Source organism: Mauremys mutica, chromosome 6 (genome assembly GCF_020497125.1).
Source record: "Mauremys mutica isolate MM-2020 ecotype Southern chromosome 6, ASM2049712v1, whole genome shotgun sequence".
Taxonomy (NCBI): Eukaryota; Metazoa; Chordata; order Testudines; family Geoemydidae; genus Mauremys; species Mauremys mutica.
In genome coordinates this window covers 70,191,178-70,215,707 of record NC_059077.1, presented here as the reverse complement: position 1 = coordinate 70,215,707, position 24,530 = coordinate 70,191,178, and the positions used below count along the sequence as shown (strand labels likewise).

Sequence of the window (24,530 nt, the reverse complement as noted above, 5' to 3'; positions counted from 1 at the left end):
TGATATGGTACCATTTTAATGATATATAATTGTATATTATAATATACTTGAATTATGAAGGAACTCTTTGTAATTCTCCTGACAGTAATGGCATGTTCCAGTCCTCTGATGCACGCATGCCCTAATTGAGGAAGAGAGTGAAGGGAGCCACTTTCCACCCCCACCAACCTGATTCAGGAATGTATCTGATTATTTTAAAAGGTAAGCTGTACTTCACAGCATGTTGACCGCCTCGTTTCCCCCTTGCCCTCCTAATTCCCATCCCCAGGCTTAGTGACATATAGTGAGTGCTCTGCACAGGAAAGATGGTTCTGAGGTCTAACAACTAGCCAGCACTGGTCCATTCCTCCCATCTCTGACTCCACATGGTAAAAGCTAAATTTTGCTCTTATGTGAATGGGTGGGCTCCATAATTGGAAGTTGATTTTACTGCACTCAGGGCCTAAATTCAATCTCATTTTCCTCAGTTTTACCCAGTGTTACTCTTTCGACTCAGCTAAGTTCCTGCTGACTGAACAGTAAGGCCCTTGGACTCGACGTACATATTCTCCATTGGGTGTAATTCTATTGATTAATTATAGCAGCAGACAACTTGACCCAGTAATTCTCCCAATCTACAGTCCACACATTCTTTTCATTATATACAGTAATAATACATAAAACTGCCACCTGCCAAAATAATGTCAAATCTAAATTAACACACAAAGATAGCCTAGTTAGCCTATTTGCATTTGGAAAACACATCCTACAGGAAGATTTAATCACCAAATGCACTGAAACTGCAGCTAAACAAAATAGCAATCAAATAGATATGAACCAGAAAAAAAATTAGCAGTCCATTTCACCAACAGAAATTCAAACAATAAATACTGTGTGTAACTGGAGAGCTTTCACTGTGTGATATAAAATGCCTCTTATTATTTCTGCTTGTACTCAGTGCTTGGTGAGACCACTTAGCTCTCCCTCCCCCATTCTTCTCATATTTACACAAAGTGAGTCTTTTTATTTGTTTGTTTTTGCAAGTTACATTTTCGAATTCATTTTATTTATGGAAAAAGAGAGAGCTCTGTCATGTCTACTAATTCTATAAACAAATATGAAATGCTGCAAAGCCAGAAAGAAATCAAACCCTACCACTGGAAACAGCAGAGGAAAACATGCTTTTAGTAATCTTGATTTTTAATTTTCAGCTGATGAAATTATCAGTGAATAAAGGGTGATAGTCTTATGTGAAGAACTTGGTACAGTTTTTCTCTTGCACTTTTCAGTAGAAGAATATAAAAAATAGTCTTCCTTGCTGGAACACTGCAGTTTGGCCTGTAAGTGTGACTTCTAGGTAAACTTATGAGTGAAGTTCTGTGGTTCAGTTTGCAGAGTGTCAGTGGAATTGTTTCTTCCCTTTCAATTCAGGCGGGTTTCAAACTAACCCAAAGCTTCAAGGCTAAATACTGTCACAATGGCAACTGTCCATAAAACTATAACTCAGCTCAGATTCACTCAAACTTTCCAGAGGTTCACGAGATACTAGGCCCCGAGAAGTTCCTTTTGTCAGACAGAGGAATCAAAACTGCCTTTAGTGAGAGGCTGAATCATAGAATCATAGAATATTAGGGTTGGAAGAGACCTCAGGAGGTCATCTACTCCAATCCCCTGCTCAAAGCAGGACCAATCCCCAACTAAGATTTCCCCCAACATAGTGGCAGTGTTGGATAGGGGTCAAAGCACTGATACAGTGCATTGTGCTCAAGTAGTCTCCACCATCTTGAAGGAATGATACAAGATGGCACAATGCGGAGCAACCATGACATGTCTGACAGGACTCGCAGCTGCTCCCAATATTGGAGGGGTAAGCCCTGTATTACTGTCCCCGCACTTCCCAATATGCGCTACAGATTCAACCCTAAAAGTGTGTAAACCTTAACAAACCTTTCAACAGGCCTGATCTGTATCTCCAGTTTAGTAAAACTGAGCATTTAGATAATGCTTCACATGTTCAAAGCACTCTGTGAACAATGGGGCAGATTATGATGTGACGTATATAGTGTAAATACAGAGTAAAGTTTTCTTCACCAATAGAATTAGTGCAGTTTTCCATTTGGTCTAAATCAGGCCCATTAAAAGCTCTTTTCTTATTGTCTAAATCTGTATAAGATGGTGGCAAAATATGTAAAGGAATCATGATTTTAATCTTTCAATTCTTCTTACAAGTTTTTGTAATTTCCCTTTTGGCTCTTGCTCTCCTTTTAATTACGAAAGTCTCAAAAATGCACTTTCAATTGCTAACCAAGATGCTGAGTAATTGAAATGAGTGGAGGATTACTTGTTCTGACACACACACGAGCTAAATTTCCTTGGGTTTCCATACTAAATATCAAATTCCAACCTCTTTCCCCCCCCACCCTGGGGCCTTTCTGTGGGCTTGGTGAGTTGTTGGTTCCCCCCCCCCCCCAACTACAAAGCAGACATGTGGTAGCGCTTTGATCACAAGGGCTGACACACACATCTTATCATCATGCTTTACCCATTTTTCTGGTGTAGATGGGCAGAGACATAGTTCAGGATTCAGAATCTTATTCAGATTCTATGGATTTACATATGATGCTATTCCCCCACCCCAGCCTTTCTCCTTAGGAAAGGCTATAGTAATATTTCTAATAGATATCTCTAGTAATTTAAGGGACCAACCTTCCCTGGGTTTCAAATCATGGGGATTCCTTCATTTGGGAGCAGTGCTTTTGCCTTGTCTCTCAACTAGCAAAAGTATTGGGGGAGCTTCACCCCCCTCCCCCAACCCCAAGAGGCAACGGGTTTCTGAACTGAGACCCCTTACCTGTGCACTGGCACCTGGCCTCTGCTGCCACAGAGAGCACAGTTCTCCCAGAAGACGTTGTCAGGAACTTCCCAACCTGACTTGCCTCTGGGAAGAATCCTCAAGGGGGAAAACATGACACATAGGAGGAAGGTTCTATCTGCAATAATTTATGCTGCTCATCCTTTGAGTACTTGACAGTTCACCATAGAGTCCTGCCTGGCCATGGAGTTTCATCCTCCTGTTTAATCACCATTAAGACTAGTCTGATATTGCCTAGCACTAGATAAAAAAAAGTATTGATAAATGATTACACTCAAACAACAAGACAGTCATTTAATGTTCTTCCTTTTATCTGACATGTTCTACTTGCCTGTATTTTTTGCATAGATTGTGATTTTGTTTTTTATTGTAAAATTATTACAAATATTATTTCTACTGTGCATCTTCCTCACATGCTCTTTGAATATTTAATAACTTCCTATTGCCTTACCTTTAACCTTCCATGACACACCCTCTAAAGTCCTTTAGGAGTCGTATAAAAATAATCAGATTTTATTCCCATGAATGCTATGAAGTCTTCTACTCTTTCAGTACTAAACTATTTCAGCTTTCATGTTGACACATAACACAACTTTGTTGTCAAAATACTTCACTTTATTTATGAAATAGCTTGATTTCACATGATGTTCCCCATTCGCCTTACATGATACATGCTGGATAGTTTTGAAATGATTTTGATATTTGGTTCTGTTAATTTCTTTGTGTTGCTTATAGATTTGCTGATCACTTTCTTATCATGTTTACTTCGCTCTTACTGTTTTATACTCCAATTTAGTTAGTTTCCTGCTATCCACCTTCTTAATGCTTATAAATAATTGGCAGTTCTGACTATAGATCTCAACCAGCCCTACCTCTTTACCACGATGCCAGCCTAGAATAATGCCTTCAAACATTCTCTGAATAACTGATAATTAACTCTCAAAACTTCATTTTTCATATTCTGAACAAACCATCATACTGTTCGGAGAATTCATATGAATGTGTCTCATAAAGCTTTAGTATTGCAGAATATCTGAATTTATAAATATGGAAACGCAGGTGGAAGAAAAATTAATGCTTATTTAAAAATGAGGTTCATCTGATTAAATCCAGGCTGGAAAGTTCTGAACTGTGAAATGTGCAGTAGTAATGAGCACAAAATGCTGAGAAGGTGCCGTTATCTCTGACTCAGTATTGGTTTGAGTGTGTCAGTGGCATTTAACACAGTTGATTATAGAATACTCCTGGGAAGTCTAGAACATGTATGTGAGTAGAGAAATAATTTGCAGCTTCAATTTTTTTTTAGCTTCTGGATTATTGGTGAGAATATCACTATTTCCTCAACAGTATTTATAGTTCACAATATTTTTTACAATTTTTTTTTAAAACTCTGTTGTCCTGTCGTATTAGGTATAGTGCCAGCAACATTTTTTGCATGAATGTTCATGAAAAGCAAATTCAGAATGGGCTACAAACATGGCCAAGGCTGAGTTCATTGAAAAAAGTCAAGCAGATATTCACAAAAACATGTCTGCAGTTATTTGCCTAGGTTTAAGGGAGAGGAATTTTCTTTTATTGGCCTTCCCTTGTTTATTCATGTGCAGCTGGCCAGCACAAGTATGTGACCCTTGTATTTCTAAACACTCATTTTCTGAGCCTTCTCCCTGGTCAAAGGTGCATAATGATTCTGACGTAGATTTTACTGCAGAAAACTCTGAGCATGTGAGATCTGAAAATAGCAGTGAGGATGTGTACTGTTCATTTAAGGCTATAACACACAGGTAGTGAGGAAGAAGCTGGGAAAGGTTCTAAGTAGATGCTGTGTGTACAGTGAAGCAGACAGAGCCCGAGTAAGAGCAATTACACGGCTTTTTGTTTCCTTATTCTAACCTTCTTCAGTGTTAGAAGGGAGTAGCTTTTGGTGATTCTGTAATACTATCACATGATGTAATCTCTACTGGACTAGCTGCTATCAGATTTGCTCAGATGCTGCAATGGAAGCTGCAGGATATCAGCATAAGTTCAGAGTTGTTATGGAAAGAATAGTGCTTTGCTAGCATAGTTATACTTGTCCAAACCACCAATCCAATAAGAATATTGAAAAGGATTTGGGCTTGAATTGGTGATCAAAATTATTCTTATTTTTCTCACTCCCTCCATATAGGGTGACTAAGTGGAGGTCCCCAATAGAAACAATTTGTTGAAACTGATCCGATTCTTCCTTCTGCTGTTTAAAAAGTGGGCAAGGTTGTGCTACAGACTGTTCTATCTGTCTGATTTGTCACTCACAGAACACAGCTGGAATTTAGCCAATGCTATCATCACGGACTGATGTAGTGCACGTGTCTGTAATCTCTTAAAAAATAGACTATTGTACTGCTTTACTTTCTGGCTTTCCTGAGAAAATGCTGCATAGCTTCCAACACTGGCAAAATGCTGCTGTCACTAATCATGAAAGAGCTGCATTGGCTCTTTGTCAAACATCAAATTGATTTTAAAATTGCTTTGATGACTTATATAGTTGGGGAACAGTTTGGGGCCTATGTGTTTCTCTGTATGAGTCTTGTCACAGTATGAAGTCATTGGGAGCTTGTCTATTGCCCATGCCAAAAATATAAGTTAAAGTCTTATAGTCCATATGCTTTAAGCTGCTGTGCACCTCAGATCTGGAGTACAAAGCTGGCTAAAGTATTTTTTTAAAAGACAAACTACATAAGAACAGCCATACAGGATCAGACCAAAGGTCCATCCAGTCCAGTATCCTGTCTTCCGACAGTGGCCAATGTCAGGTGCCCCAGAGGGAATGAACAGAACAGGTAATCATCAAGTGATCCATCCCCTGTCACCCATTCCTAGCTGGTGGCAAACAGAGACTAGGGACACGATCCCTGCCCATCCTGGCTAATAGCCATTGATGGACCTAACCTCCATGAACTTATTTAGTTCTTTTTTGAACCCAGTTATAGTCTTGGCCTTCACAACATCCTCTGGCAAGGAGTTCCACGGGTTGACTGTGCATTGTATGAAAAAATACTTCATTTTGTTTGTTTTAAACCTGCTGCCTATTAATTTCATTTGGTGACCCCTAGTTCTTGTGTTATGAGAAGGAGTAAATAACACTTCCTTATTTACTTTCTTCACACCAGTCATGATTTTATAGACCTCTATCATACTGCCCCTTTGGCGTCTCTTTTCCAAGCGGAAAAGTCCCAGTCTTATTAATTTCTCCTTATATGGCAGCCGTTCCTTACCCCTAATCATTTTTGTTGCCCTTTTCTGAACCTTTTCCAAGTCCAATATATCTTTTTTGAGATGGGGCGACCACATCTGCACACAGTATTCAAGATGTGGGCATACCATGGATTTATATAGACGCAATATATTTTCTGTCTTATTATCTATACCTTTCTTAATGATTCCCAACATTCTGTTTGCTTTTTTGACTGCCACTGCATATTGAGTGGATGTTTTCAGAGAACTATCCACAATGACTCCAAGATCTTTCTTGAGTGGTAACACCTAATATAGACCTCATCATTTTATATGTATAGTTGGGATTATGTTTTCCAATGTGCATTACTTTGCATTTATCAACATTGAATTTAATCTGCCATTTTGTTGCCCAGTCATCCAGTTTTGAGAGATCCTTTGGTAGCTCTTCACAGTCTGCCTAGGAATTAACTATCTTAGGCCTTGTCTACACTACAGGACTATTTCGAATCTACTTAATTCGAATTTGTGGATTCGACCTTATGAAGTCGAATTTGTGTATCCATACTAAATACACTAATTCGAACTTCTGAGTCCACATTAATGGGGCCGGCGTCGACTTTCGAAGCGGTGCACTGTGGGAAGCTATCCCACAGTTCCCGCAGTCCCCGCTGCCCATTGGAATGCTGGGTAGAGCCCCCAATGCCTGCTGGGGGAAAAAATGTGTCGAGGGTGGTTTTGGGTAACTGTCGTCATTGAACCGTCAATCACGCCCTCACTCCCTCCCTCCCTGAAAGCGCCTGCGGGCAATCTGTTCGTGCACTTTTCTGGTCAGTGACAGCGTGGACGCCACAGCACTGCAAGCATGGAGCCCGCTGCGATCCTCGCCGTTTTCTCCTCCTCGCACTTTATCGTCCACCTCTTCCACATTCAGCTGCTGAGAAATTGGGCTACTTTTCAATGGTTCTGCAAGCACTGGGGGACCATAGGGGCCTTTTTACCAACATGAACGTCGTATGGCCAGGCAAGGTTCCTGATGCGTGTGTTCTCAGGAAGTGTGGGCTGCTCAGACGCCTGCTGGAAGGTAGTTTCTTCCCGTACCACGAAATAACTGTTGTGGATGTGCATTTGCCTATAGTGATCCTCGGTGACCCAGCCTGCCCGCTAATGCACTTGCTCATGAAGCCCTATACAGGCGCCTGGGACAGCGACAAGGAACTCTTTAAATACCAGCGAGCAGCGTGACCTGTGACTGTTCAGTTTCTTTACAGAGAAGCTGACCCTGCCCCTGTTTCTTTACCCAGTTACTGTTGACTCTCCTCTTCGGTTAAATACCCCGTTCTCCCCGTTTCCCCCACTTCCAAGACACGTGTAAAAATAAAATACATGTCACACTGTTACTGAGGAGAGGTTTCTTTATTCATGACTTTTCGTTAAAGGGTCGAAACTGGAACGCAGACTGCGGTGGGTAGGGTGTGCGCTGATGTAAAGACCGCCTCTAAACTCAAGGAATGACAGGCTCCTGCTCCTACAGCGGTCCGCATTGCCGGACTGCTTGTTTCAACGGAGCCTGCCATCCCTCCTTTTTGGGATTCTGTGTGCGGGGGGCTATGTGGCCTTGTGGCGGAGGAGGACGGATACAGATTCCTCTGCTGCGTGACTCAGCGGTCCACGACAAGGACCGCTGTATAAGATCTGTACCCGCCCTCCCCCGCTAAAAAGTCACATCCCCACCGCCCACACAGAACCTGGAAACCACCTCCCATACCAACCACAGTGCCTGCTGACTGCACTGTGTGTGTTACCCGCTGCTGATCCGGCCCCCGTGTCTGTACCCTGCGAAAGGTGCCTGTCCTATGCAATTAGCAACGCACTTCCCCACGCACCCCATTCAAACACAGTCTTCAGTGAGGAAACATGACGGAAACAGTACTTAACAGCAAAGTATTTTTATTACTTAAGTACACAGTTATGGGATGGGACTGGGATTGGGACTTGTTTGAGTCCGGAAGGGAAGGACTTATGCAAACGTAGGGTATGAGAGCTTTTGGTTACTTGAGCACTCTGCTGGGGTGCAGTGACAGTATTCACGGCCCAGGGTGGGCATCCTCCTGGTTATTTAGGGTGAGGGGGGTATGTGACTTTGTGGCGGGGGAGGGCGGTTGCAGAGATACTGCCGGGGGCTCTGTCCTGCAGCGGTCCTGCAGAACATACACAAGTCGCCAGAGCATGTCCGTTTGCTCCCTCAGTAGTACAAGCATTGCTTGAGTCGCCTGCTTGTGTTCCTCACGCCACCTCTCCTCCCATTCGCTGTGTGAGCACTGGTACAGAGAGACTTTCTCCCTCCACTGCCTCTGCTGGTCCGCCTCGGCTAGGTAGCAGCCCACACATTCATCGAAAATCGTCTCCCTTGTCTTTTTCTTTCGCCGCCTAATCTTCACCAGCCTCTGCGAGGTGGATGCTGTGGAAGGTCTGGAGACAGTGGAAGCTGTGAGATGGGAAACAGTTAGTTAATTCCTTGCAATGATACTTTTTTGCGAACAATTAACTGAGTCTAGGCTGTCTCTGTGAATTTTTTGTTGAGACCCCTGTGCCTGCTGTTGCACAAATCATTTGCGCGGTGGATTCTGGGTAAATGTCGCCAGTCATTCCTTCCTCCGGGAAAGCAACGGCAGACAATCATTTCGAGCACGTTTTCCATGAAATGCCCTGGCACACGCCATAGCGTGGCAACAATGGACCCTATTTTGCCTTTTGTGTATGTCACCGTATGTGTACTGGATGCCGCTGACAGAGGCGGACCAGCAGCGCTACACAGCAGCATGCTTATGCTTTTGCATGACAGCAGCGATGGTTACCAGGCATACTGCACCGTCTACCATACCATGAACTGGTAAGAAGACGGTAATAAGATGGTCATGGTTACCTGTCCTTTTGCACTGCGCCATTTGGTGCTGTCATAAGTGCCCCTGGTCGATCAGCCAGGGGCGCAAAAGCAAAATTTGGGAATGACTCCCCGAGTCAATCCCTCCTTTTTGGGTATCTAAAAATAGAATCAGTCCTGCCTAGATTATGGGCAAGTGTACTAGAGAACCACTGTATCATACAACCAGAGACCACAGCTGCTCTCTGTCCAATCCTGCATAAATTTTGAGCTGAACGCTATTCACAGGGTGTGCTCCTGAAACAACCCCAGCTGTTCATTCCGTTCTTCCCCCAGCCTTCCTGGGTTCCAATACCATTGTCCCCCCACTTGTGTGATGAAGTAATATAGAATGCATGAATAAGACACAGGTAGTCGTTTGTGAGAAATGAGTGGAAGGAAGCCTCCAGCTGCAATGATAGTCCAGAGATGACATTAAGGGGTGTGGAGGAGGGAGCCACTCATCCCTCTGCTAGTCCAGGGGCAATTGAATCTTTTCTTTACAATGAAGGGTGGGGGCTGATGGAGCTCAGCCCCCTGTTGCAATGATGAGGACGGTTACCAGCCATACTGCACCATCTACCATGAAAAATTAGCAACAGGCGGCCTTGACCGACCTGTCCCAAGCAAGTTGGTATGGTCGTTATGGTTACCAGTCCTTTTGCACTGCCCCATGTGCCAATAGGCTGATGATGAGGATGGATTTCCATCTTATTGTACCATCAGCCATCCATAGCGTGGGGGGAGCAAGGATGTTGGTGTTGAGTGCTGCACCATCGCGTCTATCTGCAGCATTCAGTACAGATACGGTGACATGTAAAAGAGTCAACAGAGGATTGTTTTCCCTTTAACTTCTGGGGGTCGGGGGGGTGCGTAAATTGCCGAGCTATGCCCCGACCCACCGCGGACACTGTGTTTGACCCTAGAAGCATTTGGAGATCAGCCAAGAATGTAAATGCTTTTCGGAGACAGCAGGAACTGTGGGATACCTTGCGTCCTCGTTCCCCCCTCCCTCCATGAGCGTTCATTTGATTCTTTGGCTTTCCGTTACGCTCGTCACGCAGCTGCGTGCTGAGTCTGTGCTATGCCGTCTGTCCGTTTATTTATTAAAAATACTTTGGACCCGGCAGTGCTCCCTGAATACCGCATGAAAGCCTCGCGCAGAAAAGTGTGCTATCACGGAGCACCCAATAAGGCAGCTCTCCCCAGGAACCTCCTGCTGATGCTTATCGATTAACGGCAGGAGAGCTTCGTGGAGTTCTCCCAGGAGGATTTCTGTTCTATCACCATATATACAGAGACCTCCTTTTCACATACTTCAGATTCCTGTTATATTAAGAATAAAAGTTAACATGGTTAAAGCACTTACCGACTGATCCTACCCCTGATTCAGGATCCGGGTTCCTGGCCGGGGAGGGTTGGTAGGGGATCTCCATGACGGTGATGAAGAGATCCTGGCTGTCGGGGAAACCAGCGTTGTAAGCGCTATCGCCTGCCTCGTCCTCCACAAACCCTTCCTCATCTTCCCTGTCCGTGAACATCGTCGAGGAACTGTCCGTCGACACTGTCCCATCATCAGAGTCCATGGTCACTGGTGGGGCAGTGGTGGCAGGCTCCGTAGCGTCCGTTGGCCGCTTTGATTTTTTGGTAGGCTTGTCTGGGGTCCTTGATTTTCACGCGGCACTGCGTTGCATGACGGCTGTATCCTCTGTCTGTATCATGGCTTTGGAGACCTTCTCGTAGGTCTTTGCATTCCGTTTGTTGGAGCGCAGCTCCGAAAGCACAGACTACTCGCCCCCCACACCGATCAGATCGAAGAGTTCCCAGTCAGTCTATGCCGGGTCCCTCTTTCTATTCAGAGATTACATGAACTCCTCTGCTGGAGAGCTCTGCATTGCTGCCGGTGCTGCGGAGCTCGCCCCGATGTGCAACCAGAACGTCAGATTCAAACCGCCCAGACAGGAAAATGAATTTAAATTTTCGCGGGTCATTTCCTGTGTGGCTGGGCAGAGAATCCAAGCTCGGGCTGCTGTCCAGAGCGTCAACAGAGTGGTGCAGTGTGGGATAGCTCCCGGAGCTACTAAGTTCGATTAGCATCCACACCAAGCCTAATTCGAGCTAGCCGTGTCGAATTTAGCGTTACTCCACCTGCCGGGGTGGAGTACCAAATTCGAACTAAAGAGCCCTCTAGTTCGAATTAAATGGCTTCCTGGTGTGGACGGTTGAGCGGTTAGTTCGAATTAACGCTGATAAATTCGAATTAAAGTCCTAGTGTAGACCAAGCCTTAAGTAGTTTTGTATCATCTGCAAATTTTGCCACCTCACTGTTTACCCCTTTTTCCAGATCATTTATGAATATGTTAAATACGACTGGGCCCAGTACAGACCCCTGGGGGACACCACTATTTACCTCTCTCCATTCTGAAAACTGACCATTTATTCCTACCCTTTGTTTCCTATCTTTTAACCAGTTACCAATCCATGAGAGAACCTTCTCTCTTAACCCATGACTGCTTATTTTGCTTAAGAGCCTTTGGTGAGGGACCTTGTCAAAGGCTTTCTGAAAATCTAAATACACTATGTCCACTAGATGCCCTTTGTCCACATGCTTGTTGACCCCCCTCAAAGAATTCTAGTAGATTGGTGAGGCATGATTTCCCTTTACAAAAAACATGTTGACTCTTCCCCAACAAATTATGTTAATCTACGTGTCTGACAGTTCTGTTCTTTACTATAGTTTCAACCAGTTTGCCCAGTATTGAAGTCAGGCTTACTGGCCTGTAATTGCCTGGATCACCTCTGGAGCCCTTTTTAAAAATTGGCATCACATTAGCTATCCTCCAGTCATCTGGTACAGAAGCTGATTTAAATGATAGGTTACAGACGACGGTTAGTAGTCCTGCAGTTTCACATCTGAGTTCCTTCAGAACTCTTGGGTGAAAACCATTTGGTCCTAGTGACTTATTACTGTTTAGTTTATCAATTTATTCCAAAATCTCCTCTAATGACTTCTCAATCTGGGACAGTTTCTCAGATTTGTCACCTAAAAAGAATGGCTCAGGTTTAGGAACCTCCCTCACATCCTCAGCCATGAAGATCAATGAAAGGAATTCATTTAGTTTTTCCACAATGGCCTTATCATCCTTGAGTGCTCCTCTAGCATCTCGCTCATCCAGTGGCCCCACTGGTTGTTTAGCAGGCTTCCTGCTTCTGATGTACTTAAATTTTTTTTTTGCTATTACTTTTTGAGTCTTTGGCTAGCTGTTCTTCAAATTCTTTTTTGGCCTTCCTAATTATATTTTTACACTTCACTTACCAGAGTTTATGCTTCTTTCTTTTTTCCTTATTAGGATTTAACTTCCACTTTTTAAAGGATGCCTTTTTGCCTCACACGGCTTCTTTTACTTTGGTTAGCCACAGTGGCTCTTTTTTTGGTTCTCTTACTATGTTTTTTAATTTGGTGTATACATTTAAGTTAAGCCTCTATTATGGTGTCTTTAAAAAGTTTCCATGCAGTTTGCAGGAATTTTACTTTTGGTGCTGTACCTTTTTAATTGCTGTTTGTTTAACCTCCTAATTTTTGTGTAGTCCCCCTTTCTGAAATTAAATGCTACAGTGTTGGGCTGCTGTGGTGTTTTCCCTGGCACAGGGATGTTAAATTTAAGTATATTATGGTCACTATTACCAAGCAGTCCAGCTATATTCATGTCTTGGACCTGATCCTGTGCTTCACTTGGGACTAAATCAAAAATTGCCTCTCCTCTTGTGGGTTCCAGGACTAGCTGCTCCAAGAAGCAGTCAGTTAAGGTATCAAGAAACATTATCTCTGCATGCCTTCCTGACATGATATATATCCAGTCAATATGGGGATAGTTGAAATCCCCCATTATTATTGAGGTGGTTTTTTTTTAGTAGCTTCTCTAATCTCCCTGAGCATTTCACAGTCACTCTCACCATCCTGGTCAGGTGGTCTGTAATATATCCCTACTGCTATATTCTTATTAGTCAAGCATGGAATTACTATCCATAGAGATTCTGTGGTACAGTTTGGTTCATTTAATATTTTTACTTCATTTGATTTTATGCTTTCTTTCACATATAGTGCCACTCCCCAACCAGCACGATATATTTTGTACCCTGATATTACTGTGTCCCATTGATTATCCTCATTCCACCAAGTTTCTGTGATGCCTATTATATCAATATCCTCATTTAATACGAGGCACTCTAGTTCCCCTATCTTATTATTTAGACTTCAAGCATTGGTGTATATGAGCATTTTAAAAACTTGTCACTTTTTAGCTGCCTGCCATTACATGATGTCATTGAATGGGTTTTTTTTTCATTTGACTGTTTTTCTCATCAGATCCTACCTGTATTTTATCATCTTCCATCCTCTCCTTCTTATTAAGACATAGGGAATCTCCATTTAAGGGAGGTCCGAACCACATGCTCCTATGCACCTGTCAGCTTTCCCCCAGCCCTTAGTTTAAAAACAGCTCTACAACCTTTTTAATTTTAAGCGCCAGCAATCTGGTTCCATTTTGGTTTAGGTGGAGCCCATCCCTCCTGTATAGGCTCCCCCTTTCCCTACACCATCATCTCATCCACGCACTGAGACCCTGCAGTTATGCCTGTCTAACTGGCCCTGCGCATGGAACTGGAAGTATTTCAGAGAATGCTACCATGGAGGTTATGGACTTCAAACTCTTACCTAGCAGCCTAAATTTGGCCTCCAGAACCTCTCTCCTATTCTTCCCTATGTCATTGGTACCTACATTTACCACGAACACGGGTTCCTCCCCAGCACTCCACATAAGCCAATCTAGATGTCTTGAGAGATCTGCAACCTTTGCACCAGGCAGGCAAGTCACCATGCGATTCTCCCAGTCATCACAAACCCAACTGTCTATGTTTCTAATGATCAAATCACCCATTACTATTACCTGTCTCTTCCTAATAAATGGAGTTCCCTCCCCCAGAGAGGTATCCTCAGTGTGAGAGGCTACCACAACATCATCTGGAAGGAGGGTCCCAACTATGGGATTGTTTCCCTCAGCTCCAGCTGGGTGGAAAGTCCTAAGACTTTCATCCTCCTCAACAGGACAGAGGCTGTCAGACCGGGGGTGGGACCATTCTACTGTGTCCCAGAAAATCTCATCTATGTACCTCTCTGTCCCCCTTAGCTCCTCCAGCTCAGCCATCCTGGCCTCCAAAGCCCATACACAGTCTCTGAGGGCCAGGAGCTCCTTGCACCGAATGCACACATATGCTACCCGCCCATAGGGCAGGTAATCATACATACTACATTGAGTACAATAAACTGGGTAGCCCCCACTCTGTTGCTGGACTTCTGCCTGCATTCTCTTTCCTCCTGCAGCTGGTTCCATTGATGTTGTTTTGTTTTTATCGGGGGGGGGGTTACCTTGAGTTTAAGGACTGTTAAGTGTATGTAGCCCCACCCCTGTAAACTCCCTCACCAAACTTCCCTGTTCACTAGCTCCTCTGGTCACTTAGGAGGGGGCTTTTTAAAGCCCTGGTCTTCCTGAGTAGCCTGCCCCCTGGTTAAGGGTTGATGGGTGCTAAAGGGCTTAGGGATCAAAGCCTCATTAAAAAGCTCTCAGCCTTGCCTAGCAGGCCGCTAGGCTCAGCACCCACACGGTCAGCACACAACAAACAGACCACATGGTATATTTCAGTCCAGCAGCAAGCACACCACAACAAACACAAACACACACACAACAGACAACAAACTTACCCCAAGGATCATATAATCGCTCCTCCTTCACCTGGAGAAGTCCCTCACAAATTTCCCGTTAGCAGCTCCTGTTTGCTAGTTGATTTAAAATTAAACTTCCATTTTATCTATTTTTTTCTTTTAAAAATTCCTTTTAATGGTATATCACTGCATTTTAATTAAGCTTATATGTAGGCTGTATATAATTTTAGTTAGTATTGTATATGTGAGAGAAAGAGACCAAGAGAAAACTATGGCTTTGTCTACAAAAAAAAATCATGCTGCTTTAACTATACAGGCTGTTATACTACTATGACACTACTTATACCTGTACGGGTTATTCTCATAATGGAAGGAGAATAAGCTACACCAGCATAATGCACCTTTATACTTGTGTAACTGTGCCCATACTAGGGGATGTACTGATTCAACTAGTTCGGTAGAAAATCACACCCCTAACTTAACTATTTAAATTACTACAAAAACTTTGCATAGACAAGGCCTGAAATAAAACAGTACTCAAACTGCTTTTTAAATTTATCACAATACATGTTTTAACCCTCCTAGTTCTAGATTATGTGCTAGTCATCAGCAGTGGGAATTATTCTTTTCTCAAATTATGTACCTGAAAAGAAAGAAAAAGTCACTTTACTATTGGACTGGAAAGATTAAAGCTTTCTGTTCAAGCAAGAACTGAGTATTAAAAATTCAGAAACTGAAGACCAAGAAGAAATCTGACCCAAAGGTCATGTTGAATTGCTAAACTTTCTACATTATTTGTAAATTTAGTAGTGATGTTAATTAGGTGAAATTAGGAAGGAAGAAAGTAGGACAGAAACATGATAATCTGAAAACAAAACTTTCTAGAATTCTTGATCAAGCATGATTTGAATCTAGGGATCTGTCTCTAACATATTCACAATTTTACAGAGAGGCAAAAAGCACCAGACCTTGAGACATATTTGATGGATTAAACTAAAATCTAATGTGGAATATACAGTATATAGCAGCATGTATGTGTAACATGAGTTTAGAGAAAACTTCATGATCGAGGGACTGGATGACTCCAGGAATGGGTAATGGGATACAGAGCCTTTTACCTGATAGTACTAACTTTCAGATAGTATCAGTGGCTGTCTGGTGGCTTATGAGGTGGTAGCTTTGGTGCACTCTTCTTTATACTCTTGGCAGAAAGTAGGGACAGAAATGAGATTGAGGCTGAACCCTCAGCACCAAAGGTGGTCCCTCCAGAGTAGATTTCAACATATTGATGTGGGGCACTGACAATGTCCAGGCTGGATAAATAGAATTTCAGGTGACCAGAGCATCATCTGAGGTAAATCAGCCTAGCTCTGTTAGAGTCAATGGACTTGGGTCAATATACACAAGTAGAATATCTAATCCACAGTGTCCCAGGCTGTCCAGCTGATTGCTTTCATGAGCCACTACATTTAAAAGGAAAGAAAGAAACCAACTTCCAGATTTACTAGGCCTGTTTCAGCCCTATGTTACCCAAGTTTTATTCTGGTGTAATTTCATGACTTCAGTGGAGTTATTCTGGCATAAAACTCAAGTAACCCAAGGGTGAACCAGGCCCAATACGTTTATATACCACAAAGAAGCATTAAGGGACAGATTCTGACATCCTGACTCAGACTGTTTCCCTTGTCCTCAAGCAGTCTGGTTGCAATCAGTGATGTATGTCACAGAATAAGGTACAATTTAATGTGAGTAAAACTATCCGAATCTGTCCCTATGCGATTAGCTTAATAATGAAGGACATTCACTTGCCCATAGCTAGCTGACTTCTTAGCTCCAGCCTTTCACAGAGATGGAAGAGCTGGTTTAGTTGTTGGTATATTTTAATTACAAAATCTCTGATTCTTTCACGACACACCTAGCAATTATTCCCTGAATAATGCTAATTAACAAAAGGAGCAGTTAAAGTAATGCACTGCCACATTGCCACATCCTCAGGCTTCTGAAGCCTAGTTAGTATATACTGATCTCGCAACTGCTCAAGTCCATTAGATGAACAGGTAGAGTTCATCGCAGAGAAACAATTATACTCAGGACACACAACAAGGCCGAAAACAGTCAAGACAGAACAAAAATCTGATCATTTTACCAGGGTAAAGCTACAAGGTCCCAATTTAAGCTCTCTGTTATTAAGTGACAAAACTTGAGAGACCCATTAATGAGATATTTAACCTTATATGTTGCAGTGATACTGTTCACACTACAATAGGTAAAATGGGGCCAATATTTCCAGTTATAAAGCCATATTTTCAGAGAATATAGGTCAGATTCTCTCTGGCCTCCAGCTTATATTGAGTGCAACAGTGAAGGGAAACCATGAGGGAACTGGCTATTACCCCTTGATTCTCTCCTTAGCCCCAGACACAGGCTTGAGTAGCTTGGGGTTTGCTGCAGCCTGTGGCAGCTGTCTATGGTCCCCATGGCTGGACCACATCACGCTAGCAATTTCCTTCCTGCCCAGCATGCCCCTTCACACACCCCTAATTGCCCTGGTAATGAGGGCATTAGGAAGGGAGACATAGGAGCCAGTTATGCTGGATCACTATGTACAGGAGTCATCCTCGTGCCCAGGGTATCCCCAGCTGGAGAGTTGCAGTTAGTCTGCACTCCTGGTTGCACCACCTGAGCAGTACAAATGGAGCAGAGCAATGGCAAAGAATCTGTTCTTATGAGTTTAACAAAACAGGCCTGATTCTTCCCTAATTTACCCTAGTGTAAACGATGAGTAATTCCACTGAAGCCAATGGACTTGCTCTAGCATAAAACCAGAGTAAATGAAAGGAGAATCAGGCCTAATATATTTGCAGGTATGCAGATATATATGAACCTTATTTTTCTCTCATTTAAAGTGGGTTTTACATCTGTGTATCTTAATTGACGTCAGTGGAGTAACCGCTGATTTATGTCAGCATTGTGAAAGGAGACTCAAGTCCGTAGATATGAATAATCTGTGCACTCTTAAAAGTGCTGTTAGACCATACACTCTTGGTATATATAATCCCTTTGGTAGATCAGAGGCACTATCAAAGCATTCTGAGTACATGAAAATGCCAAGGGCTATTTGTTTGGGGTTTTTGGTTTTTTTTAGTTCATGTTAATTAAAACTGCTGTATCACAGAGTTTAAAAAAATTAATCCTCCAGATTTGTGAGGCATGTAAGAAAATGATAACATATTGTCCATATAACAGGGCCGGGCTCTCTCAATATGCAGTTGCTTTCAGTTTGAGAAGTATCCTGAGAAACCAATTAAGGCTTTTCAGAACCTCTGAATGTATGCAAAAGTAATTAGAGCACTGTTCAATATACCGGAAAAGACATATGATCCCTTCTTGGCACAAAAGATTTTAGTTAGGCTCTCCAAATAGAGCAGTGCTTCATTCTTACCACTGATGTTCCAGGTGCTGCCTGACCAGACAAGAGGTTGCCAGAGCAATTGCTTAGGGCCCTGAGCCACTCAAGGCCATCCCTCTACCATTTGCTTTTATATGATGTTTTGTTGGCCAAAAAATATTCCTGCTTAGAGCCCCCAATTGGCTAGGACCGCCCCTGCAGGTCACTATTTAAAGTCTAAGACTGAGGGGGGGAAAAGGAGGGGGGTGAAATATCAAATTAAAATCTACTTTGCATATACAGTATAATTCCAGTTATCCAAATTCCCTTGATCCAAAAATCTTAATTATCCAGACCCAGTGTGTCCCACATGTAACCCTATGATAGTTAATAGCACTTCCATTTATCTGAGCATCCAGTTATCCAAAACTTTCAGATGTCCTCCAGGCCAGTGTGCTGTAAAACCAGGCTCTCACACAACCTCTGCTCCAGAGATCCCTGTGGGTATGTTTGATGCTCATGCAGAGGCCTGTACCCTTCCAGAATAGTGAGAACCCCTGTATACTCAAATGCACAGGGTTATTCATATAGGAAAGGATAAACAGGAGAAGGGGATGCATGGCAGCATTATAACATCTGTGCAATTCAATGAATTACTTACGTTAGAAAGGAAAGACAGTACATTGGTTCAGGAACTGGACTGGAACTCAGGAACAGAACCCAGATCTTATGACTCCTCAACAGACTTCCTGACTGACCATGGATAAGTCACTTAGGGTAACATTTTTAAAAGCACACACGTGACTTAGGAGCCTACATCCTATTTTCAAAGATGACTTAGGCACTTGGCCTGACTTTCAGTAGGATATAGAATCTTAGGTGCTTAAATCTCTTTCAAAAATGGGGCCCTAGGCTCCTAAATCACATAGGTCTTTTAGAAAATGTTGCCTTTTTAACTACAGAAGAAGGTTTTCTGGATACAAATGTCTTTTCCTCCATTAAAACAATGAAATCAAGAAAAGTGCTGTAAACAAAGGTATAGTTACGTGTACTAAAGATGTTATTCCATGTAGAAAGTGAAAGGCAGTAAAGAAGAGCTCCTCTTCAACAGAGAATTCTTGAAATTGTCTCCCTGAAATTGTATGCAAACCATTTATTCTTTCCAAGGCTTTTGTGTTCTAAATTTTGCAGTTCTGGAAGCTGTACTTTATTTACAAAGCAAAATAGAAGCTACAGAAATAAAAACTAATAAATTAAAAATAACTCCAATAAAAACACTGTAAAAAAAGGAACAGGGAAACATTGGAGTTCTATTTGTTAGCATTTCCTGGCTAGGCATACGTCAAAGTATCACTTGGCAACAAACTGGCAACCAGCCAGAACAATCTAAAGCACATGACAGTGCAATTAATGCAGCCTTAAATTCATTGTAACTGCTGCTTGGTAAAAATCACGTAGTCCTTTCATTACCAGGTGGTTATCTCTTTGTCCATCCTCCCACACACACACACACACAGAGAAAATCAGGTATATAGCAACTTTTCAATTTCTGATTGCTCTGGAATACTTGAAAGTATACACACTCAGAGTTCACTGAAGAGATGCATTTCTGAATTCGGTTGTATTTTAAAGGTAATAATTGGAGATATACCAATCTCCTAGAACTGGAAGGGACCTTGAAAGGTCATCAAGTCCAGCCCCCTGCCTTCACTAGCAGGACCAATTTTTTGCCCCAGATCCCTAAGTGGCCTCCTCAAGGATTGAACTCACAACCCTGGGTTTAGCAGGCCAATGCTCAAACCACTGAGCTATCCCTCCCACCTTGCTTGTACAAACACTGCCCACTCAAAGAACCTTTTGCTTTACAAAATCAACTATTGTTATAGGTTTCCAATCAACAAACAGTTCTAAATGTCCTTTAAAATTCAGTCTATTTTGGGTTCTGTATTGCAATAAGCCTTTTTCCCCCCCCAAAAAAAATTGTATCAGAAGCAAGGCATTTAAGAGGCTGAGCCATAGTCCACTGAAGTCAACAGGAGTTTTTCCACTGAGTTCATTGGGCTCTTGATCAGGCCCTCAAAGGGTTATTGATGATCATCTAAACTTTCCCAGGACTATACCAGTCAGCTGGAATTGACATTGGCCCACCTGTGCAATAGGCAGTGAATTCTGCTCCGCACAGAAAAACAATGAAATAGCCAAGAGGATTTCTGTAATTTACTCATGCCCTCATTCGAGTGTAGGAAACTGATGAGGAAAAAATGGGACAAAATCAGTCTTTTGGAAAATGTGGGCTCTAAAGCAGAGTACAGTTCATAAAGTAAAATTCCTGCAAGGCATATCAGTTGATTGGTTTTTAATGGAGTGCAGACTTTAATCCAGTTAAAAACCAAGTCACACCTAAATCAATTTAGGATCCCTCTAACTGACTTCAGGAAAGGAATGTATCACAAAGCAGCTAGTTTGTTATCGCTTTCATAACAGGTTATTATGGACGTGGTGATGGGGAACACTTGTACAGGGTGCATAAGAAATATGGTATCTGCACATACCTCAGTGTTGGTGTAATTAGTGAGTAGACCTACAATGCTTTTCCCAGCATCCATTGCCATCTGGCATTCAGAAGGCAAAAGTTTTTGTGTTTGCTGAATTCCCCATCATTTATTTATTTACTCTGGAATTTATGAGCATACAGCCATCTATAAACTTTTCAGAGTATTTAATTGATACATAATCCAAACCACCCTTAAACAAATACTTGAGCAAACATGACCCTTGTACCATGGGTTAATAAACTCCAACTTTGGTGAACCAATGGAAAGCAAGAGGATTCTCTATTGAGTATGTCTTGCCTCCAGATCCCCAGAGTCAACAGAAGCACCTATACATATCTCAGTATTAGGAATGGTACACAGGAAAAGGTGTGACCTTCATATTAGCCTGAACCCAAATTCTGGAGGCCTCGTGTAAACCTAAAATTTAAGTTCACCTAGCTATATTGCTCAGGGCTGTGAAAAATGTGCAATCTAGTTTGGTCAACCTAACCCCTGATGTAGATGAAGCTAGATCAATTGAAGAACTCTTATGGCCTCTGAGAGGTGGATTTACTATAGTGAGGGTAAAGCCCTTTGCCACTGTAGTACTTGTAGTATAGACATATCCATAGGCTTTTTTAGATTAAAGCCAGCACTTGGAAATGCACTCAGAAACAGATAAAAAGTAAGTGGAGCAATATTTTCAATACAACTTATGCTGCTGAGCAGGTGGGCTACATTAGCTGAAAATTCCCAGTTCTTTCCGGGGTTGCTCCAAGTAAATTGTATTGTAGTAGTCTAACCTGGAGGTAACAAGGGTATGGCTGCTTCCATAGAGAAGCAATCAGCTCTGTTCTGAGCAGGCTCAATGGTAGCCCAGATTGATCAGGCTCTTACCAGTCAACTGTTCTATTGGTGTGAAAACTTTTCTTTCTTGTTTCTCAAGGAGTAGTTACAGAAGGTCACTTTGAGGTTGGTGTGACACTGCAGGTGATTATGTGAACTGTAATCATGATGATTTCTGCATATCCAGAGACTTTCCCTTTAAAAAAACAGTAAATTTATCATCTCTCCCCTTTCTCTGTCCCCCACCCTCTCTTTTTGTCCAGAAGTAATACCATAGCTGAAATACTAATTGATAATAATTAATAATTCTTGGCAATTATATAGCACTTTACATTTTCAAAGACCTTCAGAGATACTAACTACAAAACCCTAAAAACACCCAATGACTTTCTATTAGTGTGCATCATGCATAACCATAATTTATACCTGGTGAAATACAAGAGGCTGCTTTCTCAGGACCACCTTGTTCTGAGGCTGGCTATTTGCTTTCAGGTCAACTACACAGTTGTGCATGCTGTGCTACCAAATGCATTTCTCATCCAAGCTATGTTGGGAGACAAAGTGGTTTCAGTAGAGTATGTACATGAGCTTACAATCGTAACCTGCTGTTAAATTGCCCAATCTTTTGTTAGACCAATTACAACATGCTGTGCATTTTCTGATAGAAAGTTGCTGTTTTTTAGGGGGAGAAGGGTGTTTCCTTGGATACAAAATGAGGACATTTCTTTAAACATATAAGACTACGGGGAGGGTAGAATTGATAGGTGAATATTAAATGCCCCAAAGGAATGCTGCCCTCTCTCTCCTCTTATAGTGTATTCATTGTTGATAGAGGCTGTCTTCCCTTTGTTTGTGTTCATTGTGGAGTGAAATGCACTAGTTATTTACTGGTGAAAATGAGATAGTGTTGTTTTTCATTTTGCATTGATGCCCCTCTACAGAAGCATGCATTTCTCACATTAATCTTCTCAAAGCCTTTATTGTCCTAGCTTCCTGTTACAAATCAAGCTAGTGATGGCAGCCCCATGAAATCCCATTAGAATACTGAGAGCAGTGTATTACAGTACCAGGCAATAGAGTAAATGTAGAACAATAAGTATAATAGGGAACGTATTAACCCATAATGAAATGGAGGCACTATACCACTAACGTGCCTTTTCTGCTGTTTGAAAACAAACAGAGTATTTGGGGTTCAGCTTCACAGCCAAATGTTCAAATGACAGAAAAGAGATAAGCAATAAGAATTGAATGCTCAGATGCTTCTGCCTGGTCTCCCTAACTATTCATGGACTCTAATTTGAATTTCCCTGAAAAGAGATTGACTTGCAGGCATAAAAAGCTGTGTACATTTGATCTCAGGATCTGCAGAGGTGATTGGAGCCTGCAAACAGATGAACTCATTTTGGAGACTTTTCATCCAGTATCGGATGCAACTCATGGTGATCATTTGCCTTCAGGAGAGATGCTATCTTTAAAAGCAGCAGGGTTGATTTTCAGTGTCAGCCCCTGAAGGATAGACTGCAAGGGAAGCTGCAAGTTTGTAGCCAGGGGTCCAGGAGCCTGAGAGAATATGGGTGAATGGAAAGACAGCTGAGTCTTCAGCATATGCCAACACAGCAATTATGCTGACAGCTTCCCAGGGGAAGGCCTGTATATGTCTTCTCTATTGGTGGTCTTAATGGGTTTGCAGTAAAGGCATATGCACAGGCAACTGCAAGCCACCTGTGAGAGACAGTGTATTTTTGCACTAACAATAAATTGAAATCTAGTATAGACACCACACTAAAAAGGAATTAGCATTTACCCCTCCCTGGAAAGAGCAAACCTTTGAAAAGACTCTCTGAAAGCCAGGCCAAAACTGTACATTCCCATTGTCTCTCCTGCCCCCAAATATCTGTGTATTGGAAGGGTGAAAAATCAGCTTATATGACTTCAGAATGACAGCAATCATCAACCAAAAAAGATTTTTAAGAAGGGATGTCTGAGTGTCTTTTTTCATGTTTATTGTTTCTTATGACAAATCATGTTCTAAAATGGAATAAGTGCATTGTACTTCTAAAAATGGATATTGGCATTTAAAAAACCCACATGCACATCATAATTGCTGTATCACCAAGACAGTCAGTGTCTGAATGTGGACATACTTTTTTTCCCCTGAAATTTAGTTTCCAACTTGGGCCCTGACTTTACAAGCTGACCCAATGAGGCCAGTGGGGCTCTGTGTAGGCTCAGGGTTTTGTATACACAGATCAGTTTGCAAAATCAACACAATTCTATTCACCCTAATAAAAGCAAGTGGTGGGTGACCTCAGAAAGTCAGACTGATTGCGATAAGCACCAAAATAGTCACTTATTTAACTGAAAATAACTGAACCATATGTTTTGAAAATGGTTATTATATTAATATTTCTATGTTATATTCTGCTACAATTTCCTTTGGAAAATGCAAATTGTGAAATTGAACTTGTGCTGGAAATCTCATAAAAACAGCCATCTATATGAAATTCTGTATTTTCTGATTCCAAACAGGTTAAATTACCTAGGTTAAGACAAATGTAGGAAGTTTTTTAAAAGCAGTAGCATTTTAAAAAAAGCCAATGGGGGGGAAATCCTAACTTAAATACCTTTAGAATCTTGCAAAAATTTCCATTCAGGCTCGATGTGGTTTCTGGACAAAGATTTAGGTTGGACAATAGAGAGAGTCATCGTCCCCCTCCCCCTTTTTGCCCCCCCTTTTTATTTTAATGGACCCATTCCTACAGTTAGACCCCTTTGCCATGGAGACAACTTTGCCATACAAACTTCATCTAGGTTCCAATATGTCCAATACCAGCAAAATAATAGTAGTTTAATGATATTTTCAACAGTATTTATGGAGTTTGTTATTTATACATCCAGGGACAGGCTATATTTCTCCTCTTAAAATATTCAAGAAACTTCTGAGAAAGGTTTTAGAATTCCACTTCCAATGATGCTTCAGTTGTTCAACAGCACACATAGAATCATAGAACTGGAAGGGACCTTGAGAGGTCATGTAGTCCAGTCCCCTGCACTTGTGG

At 42.0% G+C, this 24,530-nt stretch overlaps 1 protein-coding gene across 8 annotated transcripts in view; it reads left to right on the top strand.

Moving 5' to 3' along the window:
- The window catches only part of SEMA6A (semaphorin 6A), a 205,521-nt gene that overhangs the window by 6,444 nt on the left and 174,547 nt on the right, over window positions 1-24,530 (top strand). For 6 of the 8 annotated variants that reach the window (XM_045020630.1, XM_045020631.1, XM_045020632.1 and 3 more), the window contains one exon: window positions 86-201. The exons of the other annotated variants lie outside the window; for them this stretch is intronic. The gene's annotated coding sequence lies outside the window, so the exon portion shown is untranslated. The remainder of the gene's footprint in view (window positions 1-85; window positions 202-24,530) is intronic. 8 annotated transcript variants of the gene reach the window in all.